This window comes from Myotis nattereri, assembly GCF_964212035.1.
Source record: "Myotis nattereri genome assembly, chromosome: 8".
Classification (NCBI taxonomy): Eukaryota; Metazoa; Chordata; class Mammalia; order Chiroptera; family Vespertilionidae; genus Myotis; species Myotis nattereri.
The window spans coordinates 58,660,863-58,673,232 of NC_138083.1; the positions used below are offsets into that span (position 1 = coordinate 58,660,863).

The 12,370-nt window shown below is 46.3% G+C and overlaps 1 protein-coding gene across 15 annotated transcripts in view; it reads right to left on the reverse strand.

Annotated features, from left to right (window-relative positions):
* DLGAP1 (DLG associated protein 1) overlaps window positions 1-12,370 on the reverse strand; it is a gene marked incomplete at its 5' end in the record, with an annotated part of 616,937 nt that overhangs the window by 41,465 nt on the left and 563,102 nt on the right. The gene's annotated exons all lie outside the window — the stretch shown is intronic.

Sequence of the window (12,370 nt, forward strand, 5' to 3'; positions counted from 1 at the left end):
AGTAGACATGATTAGCCATCTGTAGAAATCTTCTCAGGCAACAGTGCACCCTGAGAGATAATATATGCACATAGATAAGGCCAGGGTGGTCTCCACCTTCTCAGGAAAATATTAAATATAAGTAATAATAAACCAAGTAATTCGTTAAAGAAGATTCTGATGGTTGATAATAAACATTGGGAAAAGAAGGAAAGCATAGAGATTGTAAGCATGTAAAATCCTAAGAACAGTATGAGGTGCCTGGGTTGGGGGGTGGGGTGGGATATACAGCATATTATCATAGGTTCCTGCAATTTGCTTTTATCAACATCAGTCTTTCTTTTTCTCCTCCTCCTCCTCCTCCTCCTCCTCCTCCTCCTCCTCCTCCTCCTCCTCCTCCTCCTCCTTCTTCTTCTTCTTCTTCTTCTTCTTCTTCTTCTTCTCCTTTCTCTCTCTCTCTCTCTCTCTCTCTCTCTCTCTCTCTCTCTCTCTCTCCTCCTCCCCTTTCTGTCTCTTTCTCTCCTTCTGGATAGAACTACATGAACTTTTGTTCTGATTTTTTTGGTTGTTGTTTCTGAGCAGAACTACCTATTGAGAGGCAATACACTGCACCAAAGTCTCCTTTAATTGTAAAATAAATGTACACACTAGTTTCTAAATCAGTCTCTGTGTGTCTGTTTGAGCCCACTCCCTGATGTGCTGTCCTTCAGGACGGCTTGATCACCTCAGGGCCTGCACCTGCGCAGTGAGGCGTCTGTGGACCTGGTGAGTTAGCTGAGGTCCTCCTGAGGCTCCAGCTGAAGCCGGCTCCAGCCCTCTCTCCAACCATCTAATTCAGCAGTTCTCAACCTGTGGGTCGAGACCCCTTTGACGGTCGAACGATCCTTTCACAGGGGTTGCCTAAGACCATCCTGCATATCAGATATTTACATTACGATTCATAACGGTAGCAACATTACAGTTATGAAGTAGCGACGAAAATAATTTTTATGGTTGGGTCACAACATGAGGAACTGTATTTAAAGGGCCAGAAGGTTGAGAACCACTGATCTAATTGTAACGCTGAGGGTCTTGAAGAAGCTTTACACACTGGCTTTCAGCTTTCCACTTGTGTAGCACGATATAGGAAAATGCAGATCAGAATGAGTTATTAAGTGTCCAAATGGGAACTCCTTGCTGAAAGGGCGAGTCGTCGCGGGGCCTGACCACGCTGCTGGCGGCCTCGGGCACCGACTCCCCAGCCCCCAGCGGCAGCAGCGGCGGCAGGGCGGGGCGTGTGCCCTCGCCCGAGGAGTTGGAGGAGGAGGCGATTGCCGGCGCCCCCGGGAACGAGATGGAGGACATGGACTTCCTGTCTGGGCTGGAACTGGTCGATCTGCTGGACCCCCAGCAACCGGACTGGCCCCTGGAGCCCGGGCTCAGCTCGCCCTGGGGGGGGGGGGCTAGGACTGCGCCCTCCATCTTGCCTTGGGTCCTCCATTTTGGGACGGTGCCATGTGCTTCTTCCCGGAAGACGTCGCTGCTAGCCACACCCAGGATTTCTCTGGACTAACCAATAATAATCAAGGGAAGTGCACGCCATCACTATGACCACATCCTGTACCAACTTGCGCCTGGCCAATCGGCGGGGCCCACAGTCCCCTCTCCTGCCCTCACTCCACCCCCCTTTAAAACCCCCTGTCCCATGAGGCCTCTCTCTCTCGGCCACTGGAGCTTACCGTTGCATCGGTGAGTGTGGCAGGGGAGCCAAACCTAGGTTTGAAATGAATGACTCTTTGCTTTTGCATCGGACTCGCTGGCTCCCTGATGGGCTTTTTGGGAACCTTGAAATCTGGGCACAACACTTGCCAGTGAACAATTTATCAGCTTTCTACAGGCTTTTGTCTTTCATTTAAGATTATTGCATAAAACATACAGCTTTGCATGGGAACAGAGCTCAGCAATCAGCAGTCCTGAGAGGCAATGTGTCCAGTGGAGACTCACAGAGCCTGCAAGGTGCAGAGCCAGAAGCAGAACCAGTCTGGTCTCAGGTTCCCCTCCGGGCCACAGTGAAGCGTCTGGCCCAGTAACGCAGGCATGAGCATTGCCAGTGTCCCACCTCACCCACTGTAGTTCCATGCACTGTCACTACCGGGGAACTACCTTGTGCCCCTAGGAGGGTCTGAACAGGATAACCCTGCTCAGGGTAATGCTAAGACCAGAGCGGGTGAGAAGAGGAGTGACCATAACTAGGATAGAATCTGTCTATTTGAACCAAATGAGATTAGATCAACTTTATTACTTTTCCTACAATAAATCTTTACAATATGAACTCATTATTTTCTTAAAAATGGATTCCCAGGACATTTGGTCCACTCATATTCCAAAGAAACTCAATCCACATTCCAACATCAAATGTCTGATCTTTTGAATGATTTACTGCTTGTGGTTAACTACCCCAATTTTCTCTTTTAATGTAGACGGTCAAAACCGGACAAAGCAGACAAATACAGAATCGTTTCCTTTGCTGTGATGTGCAGTAAAAAGTCTGCCCCGATGCGCTGAGTGTGATATGGAGGTGGAGGGGCACCTTATTTCCAGGGTAATGACTGACTGGGCTTGGAGCCACTCGCTAGGGCCCATTGCAACTTGGTGGCATCTGAGGGCTGTTGTCGGCTCCTCTTCGATATCCATAGGGATAACTCTGGCTGCTGAAGGGAACCAAAATTTTGACTCCAGAAAACTGCTTTTAGGGATATTGATCTTAAGCTGTTTACTAAGAAACAAAAATCTCAGAAAGAACCTTTGCTCTCCCCTCCACTCCCCCTCTCCCTCTTTCCTGCCCAAGAGATGCAGACTGAGAAACTGCTTTGGGAAGGGAGCTTTGGCTTAATCACTGTAAGAATCTTCACCCTAGCAGGAAGACTCCACGCCTTTCAGCTAGATACCCATTGTTTCTGAGTTGCCCAGCAAGAATTTGCCTGCTCTATAAGTTCGCCTCCTCCTCAACTACCTGTAAATCACCCATTCTCACTTCTGACATCTAGTCCCCTGTTGCCCCCTCCCCTTTCTCCTCGGTTCAGAAATGTCTTATATAGCCAATGTTGCCTCATGGTCTTCATGCCTATGTGCATTCTCCATTCGCATGTATTAAAACTTTGATTTTCGACTGTTATTCTATCTCTATTAATTTGATTGTTAGCCCAGCCAAAGAGTGGGAGAAAAAAGTATTCATATATTTTTTAGCCCCCACAGTACGTTGATCAATGGGGACTTCCAGAGAGCAGCAGCAATGCCACAAGTTCACCATGGCTAGATTGGACAGGGAGAGTTCTGGGGACATGTCTTCCCTAACAGGCTGGCCGAGCCCCAGTGCCTGAAGGAAGTAAGAATTTAAGATTGTCCCACTTAGAATAAGGGAGCTGAATAGAGAACAGGACTCATCGGCTGTGTTTTTATCCCAGGGGTTTTGTGATGAGGTTTTACTGTGGTGTGGAGCTTGTCACAATGCTACCCCAGGAATTACAGTCAGGCACCATCTGTCAGTCATCAAATAGGTATTGGGAGTTCAAATCTCCAAGACTGCCGTTTGAAGTAGAAGAAAGAAGATCCAACATGCAGCTCACAATTCTCACAATTCCCTTCTTTCTTGTGCCCCAAATCTTTTGCATTCAAGGTTGCTCTAGAACTCACACGACTAAATCCCCCAATTTTCCCCAGCATTACTCTTTCCTAGCTTTTCAGACTAAGCCCTAAACCCTCCTTCTCTCCTAAGTTTTTGGGTTTTTTTCATTCTACTCTCATGATTTAATAACACGAATGACTTAGAATCCATTGAGATCTGAGAGCCAGGAAGAGTATGGTAGAGGAGGGTATTAAAAAACTGTGGTACATCTGCACAATGGAATACTTCGCTGCTATAAAAAAGAAGGAACTCTTACCGTTTGCAATAGCATGGATGGAACTGGACAGCATTATGCTAAGCGAAATAAGCCAGTCGGAGAAAGATAAATATCACATGGTCTCACTCATTTGTGGAATATAATGAACAACATAAACTGATGAACAAAAATATTTTAGAAAATAATAAAAGTAATCCTGATATTTTCAGATTTTTAATATTTCTTACAACTTTTGTGATATTATACTATGTTAGTACAGTTCTGGTAATATTATCTTTAAAATATTAATGTTTATTGCACGTAATATTATATTTAAATTGTTTTTCTTGAAATATTAATGTTTATTGCATGTAAATGGCTAATTGTTTTGTATCTACAATCTGGTAAAAAGATTTATTTTGTATATTGTAAACAACAAAAAAAAAGAGCCCTAGCTCGTTTGGCTCAATGGATAGAGCGTTGGCCTGCGGACTGAAGAATCCCTGGTTTGATTCCTGTCAAGGGCACATGCCCAGGTTGCAGGCTCTATCCCCAGTGGGGGGCATGCAGGAGGCCGCCAATCAATGATTCTCTATCATTAATGTTTCTGTCCCTCTCCCTTCCTCTCTGAAATCAATAAAAATATATATATTTTAAAAAGAGCACACATAATTCAGGTGGCCATAAAGCAGATGTAGGATGAAACCCACTTTCTGCATCTTCTTATTAAGGGGTCTCACTGTCTAAGCTAATAGGTCAGATACTATAAAGCTATGTTGAAGAATTATTTAGCAGTTCTTGGTTACTAAATTTTAGAAAGTCTTTCGAACCTAAGAACAAGCCCATAAGAGTTGATTGTGCACATCTCTTCCCAAATCTGTGTTCAGTGACATTTCATTAATAGCTTGAAACTGAACTTGGTCTGAGTGTTTACGCCATGGAAACTGGCAGATACTATAAATCAGTAGTTGTCCCCTGGAGAGCCTGTTGTTAAGCATTTCCAGCACATCTCAGTGCATAGCGGTTCTATTTAAAATGTGGTCCACAAATAGGTATCGATTCACAAACTATTTGATGAGTGCATGGTGAGATACACCATGAAAATTGAAAGTAAGCTTTTAGAAACTTTTCTAACAGTTCTACAGAGTAGTTTGTCAGTTGATTCTAATGAAAACTGCTCGTTTTTGTGTGCCTTTTTAAAAAATTTCCTTTTCCTAGTAATTCATTTTCATTACATTTTACCAAAGTATTGTTCTGCAACAGATTGGACATCAAGCAAACAAACAAACTGGTCTGTCACTGGAGATAGTCTGAGAAGCATCTGGATAGTTGGAGAAGCACAGGAAATATTTCAAATCCAGTGGACAGGGCAGAGGTAGTGCACGTGAGATTAAGGACATATTAGAGAAGTAACTTGAAACTACAGGGAACTTTAGAAAGCAAAAGGACATAAAAAAGCCAAGAAAAATGTGGAAGGATCTAAACTTGGGACGTAAAGAGTTTCCTGCACAATTGCAGGATGGCCTTGTGGTTTTAATGTCAGGCAAGTTGCTTATTTATAATGTGTATGAAAAGGGGCCACATACTCAACCTGACAAACTCAGGAAAGGCCTGTGTGATGGCCTTACAATCTCAGAAACCTAAAGAAACCACATAAGATGGTCTGAGATTAAAACTTTCTGACTAAGCAGTTTAGTCATGTCCTAGGCTAGAATTTTCCCTGACAAAGGTCAATCTTCACTTTAACTAAGCCTGGGTATTGTCTTTTTGCATCTAGGATAACATACCTGATAAAATTGCCTTTGCAAAAACAAAGTAATTTCCCTTTTTCCAGACCTCTCAAAGCACAGGTACCACAGCAGAGTAGAGAACACAAATCCCCTCATTGTCATTGTTATCATGGTAGCTGTTGGCTGTTCACTATCCGGTCTGAGGACAGAACGGCTAACAGAGAAGTTCACGACTGCTCTTCCCGTCAACAGGCCCAAAGTGCTGGCCTTACAGTGAATTGTGGAGGGTGTGGCCTCCATGGTGGTTTATTACACAGGCTGGACTTCCCCACCTGATGCCAATCAGTGGCCTGGCCTGAGTCCTTCACAGGATAAAAGCACAAATCCAGGTGTAAACAAAGACGATGAGATGGAGAATTCCTCCATACCCCTCGGTGGGCCATTAGATCGACCTCAGCACCAGAGAGTGACGCGTACTCTAACACACACTGCGCTAAAAATCCAATAGACCTGGTCTAATGGCAGAGGACGAGCTCACTGGCCCCATTGTTTGATGGTAAGACTGAGGCTCACAGCAGGTTAAGTTATGCAGCTACCAAGTGATACAATTAGCCTACTCAGGGCTCCAAATCGCACCTCTTTTCCTTCCCCCAAACCACCTGTATTCATCCCCCTATGAAACTATCCGTTTCAACACCTGGTCCAGTGAAGCCTGATGCCTTCCATCAAGAACTGCCAGGAAACTGCTCCTGGCACAATCCTTTGTGCCCTGCAGGAACCTGACAGAGTTTGGAGAGTGAATGAATTTGGAGTGGTCAACAAGGGTGTACCAGCTACAACTTTAAAAACACTGCAGAAAGGGGAGAAATTCCACACACACACACACACACACACACAAATACACATGGAAAAAATCACTCCTGTGTTTCAAAATATTTACAGCATAACATGGACAGGCCACCCAAAGTGTGGTGGTCAGTGGTCGCGGCCCTGCCGGCGTCAGGGTGAGAAGGCGGAGGGCTGAGGTGTGGGGGGCTGGGCTTCTGGGACAGGAGCAGGGCTTCCCCTCGCCTTCTCTCCTGGTTAGTTTTGGCTCAAGGGACGTAGCCATGAGAACGATTTCCACTCAAGTCATCCTCCACGGAAACCACAGAGACCAGCTAACCTTTTCTCCATGGGAGCCGAAAAAAAGCACGCTTGTGTGAGCGCGCAGGGGGAGGACAGGGAATGTGGACAGAGAGGGAGGGGTGGTGGAATAACTCTTGTAGTCATAAGACTTGCCAGTTGGTAGTTACTAGTATTCCAGACACTTCCTAATGCCAGACAAATGCCCCAAGCCCGGGCATGTCTGGCTCAGAGATCTGTTCAGCCGATAGCAGCGGTTTCTTGTGGGGAGAACAGATCTTTCAGGGAGCAGTGCTCTGAGGCTAATCAAACACAACATTGTTCTCAGAAGGGAGACTGGAAAGGTTTGTTTCAGTCACTTTTTTTTTTAAGAGGCACTCAAGTTGTTTTAACAAGTTGCTACCAAACGTGGGCTTCCTGAGGTGAGCCTGTGGCTCACAGTGCCTGTACTGTACCAAAATCCAGAGAGGGAGGGATCAGAAAGTTAGTCATAAAAAGGGGGGGGGGGGGGAAGAGCCCCAGGCACAAGGCGTAGCCACTCCTCTGTTAGCACCACAATCAAACAAGGCTCAGGCAATCCTCGCAGCTGCTCTCCAAATGTCAGCGCCAGCCGTCAACACAGCTTGAAAGCCACCCAGCTGAAGGACTTTGTGCTGTACCTTCTCGCCCACATTTTCCCCGAGCACTCCCAGGAACCTGGCAACAGGTAACGTGGCAACCTTTGCTTTATAAAATGGCAAGTGGCATAATTTCAGAGAAAAATGGATGTTTTTCAAGTCAGCTGTGTCTCCCGCACCAACCCCATCCCCAGCCCCCCTCCCTCCCAACCGAAAGTCTGGGAGAACAAAGTAGTACTTTGGGACTGGCAACCGTACTCTCTAGTGTCCCCTGGTGGCCAAGATGGGAACATCACTGATGTACCGTGAAAGCTGCAGCTCTGCTCCAAGGTAAGTCACGCTGTGGAAAGGGGTGGACACTTTTGCAGGACTTGTCTTCCAAAAAAACATACAGAGTGGAACTTAAGACTCAGAATGTCTTGATTTTTAATTTATTGCTTTAACAAAAATTTTACTCTAGCTGCAAGGTAAGATCTCTGAGTCGAGGTTGCAGAATTTAAAAAATTATATATATTTTATTATTTTATTGATTTCAGAGATGAAAAGAGAGAGAGAGAGAAAGAGAGAGAGAGAGAGAGAGAGAGAGAGAGAGAGAGAGAAAGAAAGAAAGAAACATCAATGATGAATCATTGATAGGCTTCCTCCTCCATGCCCACACGGGATCAAGCCTGCAACCAGGCATGTGCCCTGACTGGGAATCAAACCATGACTTCCTAGTTCATAGGTCGACACTCAACCATTGGGCCATGCTGGCCAGGCCAGATTTATTATTATTATTTTTTAAGCAGTAGCCAGTGTAACATTTTTTTGTTAAGATGGAAAGTTGAAAAGCAAGAACTGCTGTAGCCTTTGGTCTGATGGATGGCAATGAGGATTCCCTCTGGGTGAGACATGCATTTTCCATTTTAATCCAAATTTGTATGTTGATGGCAGAAAATCTTTCTGGCAGGAGCATTTGTAATTCACTTTGCTGGCTTCCCCATTTGTCTATTTGCAAGGATTACTTAGGATTTCCAGACTGAAGGCCCAGCCTCCCAGAGAGCAGGCCTCGCAGCCTCACCTTAGTGCTTTGATCTCTGTGTGGGGCAAACACCCACAGAAATGCCCAGGGCGATGCTTTCCACCAGTCTCCTTCCTCAGGTTCTCCTTCCTCTGCTCCGTCTTCTTCGATTGGGAGGCCGGACCACAGTTGTGAGCTGCTGGTGCTTCCGGCCAGTTGCAAGGGCAGCCGTTCTTCCTCCCTCTCTGGAAATGTTAACTGGAAACTAAGAAGGAGGCTCAGATCAAAGGAGCTGTTCTCTTCAAAAGTTCCATTAATTAACTAAATTAAAGGAAGTTAAATGCTGCTTGGAGGAAAGTCATTTTAGAAGGCCCAGGTCCAGGGGCTGAGGTCTCAAACTTGTAATGTGGACTTTTAATGAAGTTTGGCAACAAGTTAAATAGTATTAGAAATTGAGGGTTACCATATGTAAAGCCAGTTGTTGCCTGAAATCAATCATTTCAAAGGAGCATCTTGAAAGTAGACATTTGGCTAGAATTTCATACTCAAGATGAAAAACCCAGGGCTCTGAGTAAGAGTCATTTGCCCAGTAGCTAAGGTGAGTCACAGCCTCTGAGGACTAGGCACACATGTTGAAGTCAGGATGTCGAAAACATGGGGCTTACTAATGTGCAAGGCAGGGCTGTTGCTTCCAGGAGTCTCTTTCACGGCTCATTTTCCCGGCCTTTCCAACAGGTGCGATTGAGTCATGCAGGCACCCAAGTGACTGTGCTGGCAGTAGCATCTGTTGGGATTGAATTTCCATTTGTTCCATTACTTTATGAAGTGATTTCTACCACTGAATCAGATATGTCACTTCCTCTAGGATTTAGGGATTTTTTTTTTTCCTTGTTTGTAACATGATGTGTCTTTCAAAGTTTGTCACAGCAAGGTCTGCAGGCCTTCCTGGGTTGAATGGACTGTTTACAGGAGGGGAAGATCCAGGGCCCAAGGTCAGGGTTACCAAATTATGTAAGGTTTCCTGTTTGTTCTAACTCCTCAGGTGAGGGTAGACCAAGTTTTGTTGAGAGACAGCATGCCGAGGAGGCTGGGGGTAAGGGGAGTGCCAGAGCAGGGAAGGACATTTTTCTTTTAAGCTTCTCATCAACAAGCTTTCATTCTTCGCAGATGTCACTTCTCAGAAATACGCTCCCGTATTCTCTTCTGTGAATTCCCACCCCCGACCCCCCCACCAGACCGAGAGAAAGGAGTTAACTAGGGATGTAAGAATCACAAGGTCAGCATTGTTGTCTGTTTTATTCATAATATGACCACAGTCCTTAGAACGTGTGTGGCACATAGTAGTACCATGTGTGGAAAATACTTGTTACACGAAGGAATGAACAGGAATGTGAAGAGGCTTCTTGGCAAAAAGAAAAAGGGACCAACAAGGAGGTCACCAGGGCTCAAGTCAAGTGAATACTCACCAAAGCTATTCTCAGTGATCTTGGATGTTGTAATATAATCTCCTGTCACCAATGCCCGCTTCTGTTTTGCCATTGGCCAAATGCGATTGTGGCTGGCCAGCCTTTGACATGGAGTTAGTATGGGAAAAATCAATCTATTACCAGTGGAAACCGGTTGTTCCTATGGGGTATCCACCTAATTTCCTCTGTCCTCTCTGGCTGGCTTTGTCTGCAGGCACTGCGCGGATGGCTGTCTGAGGGGTCCCTGATGCCAACTGCCCGCCTCCCGTGCAGCTGCGCTTCTTTGCCTCAGTCCCTTTCACTCCTCATTATTCTGTGGCTTCTTCTGTGCTCTCCTGCTCGCACAAGGTGCGTATCTGAGAGCCAGGGAGCTTTCTTTGCCTCTGGTCTTCTTTCATGAGAATTTGTACTATCTGCACCATGGAACCTGGAGCCTGGAGTACAAGGAAACACCTGGAGTGGAATCAGACAACTAAACAGGACTCTCCTGCCATGTAGCTGTGTGTCTGGTAAACAAAATAGAACTCAAGAGTACCTGCCCCCAGGCTACATATGGGATAATGGTTGGTTCTAGATGGGAGCAAGGTATTGGGCATATGTTGCCAACCTGTCTCCCTGGAGAAGGTGAGCTAGACAAGCAGACAGAATGACCCGTGTACACACCAGGGTAGGTCGTATCTAATGAGAGTCCAGTTAGGCTGAGTCCAAACTAAAGCTTCAGGCTGGATTTATCAGTAACCTCTGCTCACTGGCAAGCTTTCTGGGCTTTGGAAAGGAGGCAGGCCTCTTAAGCCAGCCCCCTGCTGCTGCCCTGTGGACAGAGGGCCGGGAGGGAAGGCTGGACCTGGAACAGAAGATTTTGCACAAGGCAAACTCAAATCCCCAAACCTGGGAAAACAGGATGTGTGGGGAAGTAAAGAAGAAAGAAAATGCATCCACCATTCCTTCCTGTTGGTTTCAGCATGATGAGGAATAATTACCTGGGTCTGGAGAGCAGGGCCTGTGGGAGGCCACAGGAGGCCCTGGGCTGGGCAGTTAGGCAGTTAATTATTCATCCTACTCCTTTCCTCTTTCCTCCCTGAAACCCATCCTTTAAAAGTTAAAACAGGAAAAACTCTCTGGGTTAGCCTGTGGAAAACTGTTTGCTCTGCTCTTTACTGACTCTCAAGTAACAGAATCAGCACTTTAAAATGACACCTCGTTATCCAACTGTGTCACCGGCTGATGACACAGATCCAGAGAGGAACCTGTCCCGGTGCCCGTGGGGCTCTCTGTCCGCATCACGAGTTCAGCCCTCGCAGTTTGAGTGCAACGGGCCACTGGAAGGCGGCCCTGAAAATTCCACTTTACAGCTGGGTTTTTATCATTGGCCAACATTAAATAAAAATAACCCAGGACACTGGTGTGGCCAGTACTAAAGTTTGGATCAGTTCACTCTGCCCACCTCCCACCGTCATCCTCATCCCCTGAATGTAATAACCGGGGTGCATCCACAGCCCCAATTCCCCACCTGACAAGGAGGTTGGACAGTTTGGTTGTCCATGTTCTCCAGGGTGGAGTCTGGTTGGAACTGGGTACTTCCCGTCTAAGCCTCTTAAGATCACCTTTGAACCCTTGTGAGAACAATGTCTGAGTCCCAAAGGCAGTATTGAATATCTTTTGGTCCGATGTGCTTGGAATTCAGAACTTTCGGGGCTGTAGAAAGCTAATAGACATGACACACCAGGGGGGGGTCTGGGGGAACACCCCTTAATCTCGTATTCTAAGCCAGCGGTCGCCAACTGGTGGTCTGTGGACCACTGGTGGTCCGTGAGGTCTGAATGGTTGGTGACCGCTGCTTTAAGGAAACCTTTGGAGCAGTGGTCGCCAACCGGTGTCTGTAGGAGGCAGTAGGGCATTCACATTGCAAGTAGTTCCAGGTTTGGGGCAATGGCTTTCAGAATTGCAGGTGAAGGAATAACATCCACCTAGCCCTTCAGATGCCTTGGAGCAGTTCCCTTCTAGGGCTCCTTCAGAGGCAGCTCTGGTCCTGGATGGAGCCCTGTTCCAACCAAGCCCACACAGAGGGTGGCAGATGGCGCTGGACTTGGCATTGTGGGTGGGCAAGGTTTCTGTAGCTTTAAGGAAAAGAGGAATCTAAGATCAGATCTCATAATCCTTCTCACACGTCTCTTTCCTTGACCTCATTGGAATTTTGGATGTTTATTGGTTTATCCCTATCAGAAACATCCACTATGGTTTTTGTTATAACGGTCATCGGAGCACTAGCGGGGGATTTTAACTGGCCTCTTCCCACAGAGTGGACCCCTCTCTATACAAATTAGAGAACGGGGGAGTGTGATGTGTTCTTAGAAACACTTCATATTTGCAGCGTTGTGTGCGTGTGTTTGAACACACCCTTTCCATCAGTCTCTTCTTCATTCTTATTCCCTATCCTCAAGCTATAGTCTGACTTGACAGTGCGGTCCATAAATCAACATTCTTTCCTTGGCCACCACAATTTGCAGTGACAGGAGGGTGGCCCATGCTAGGTCCAGGCTGGGCGCAGCACTAACCTGACGTAGCTCAGGACACTCGCCTAAAAGTGTATCTG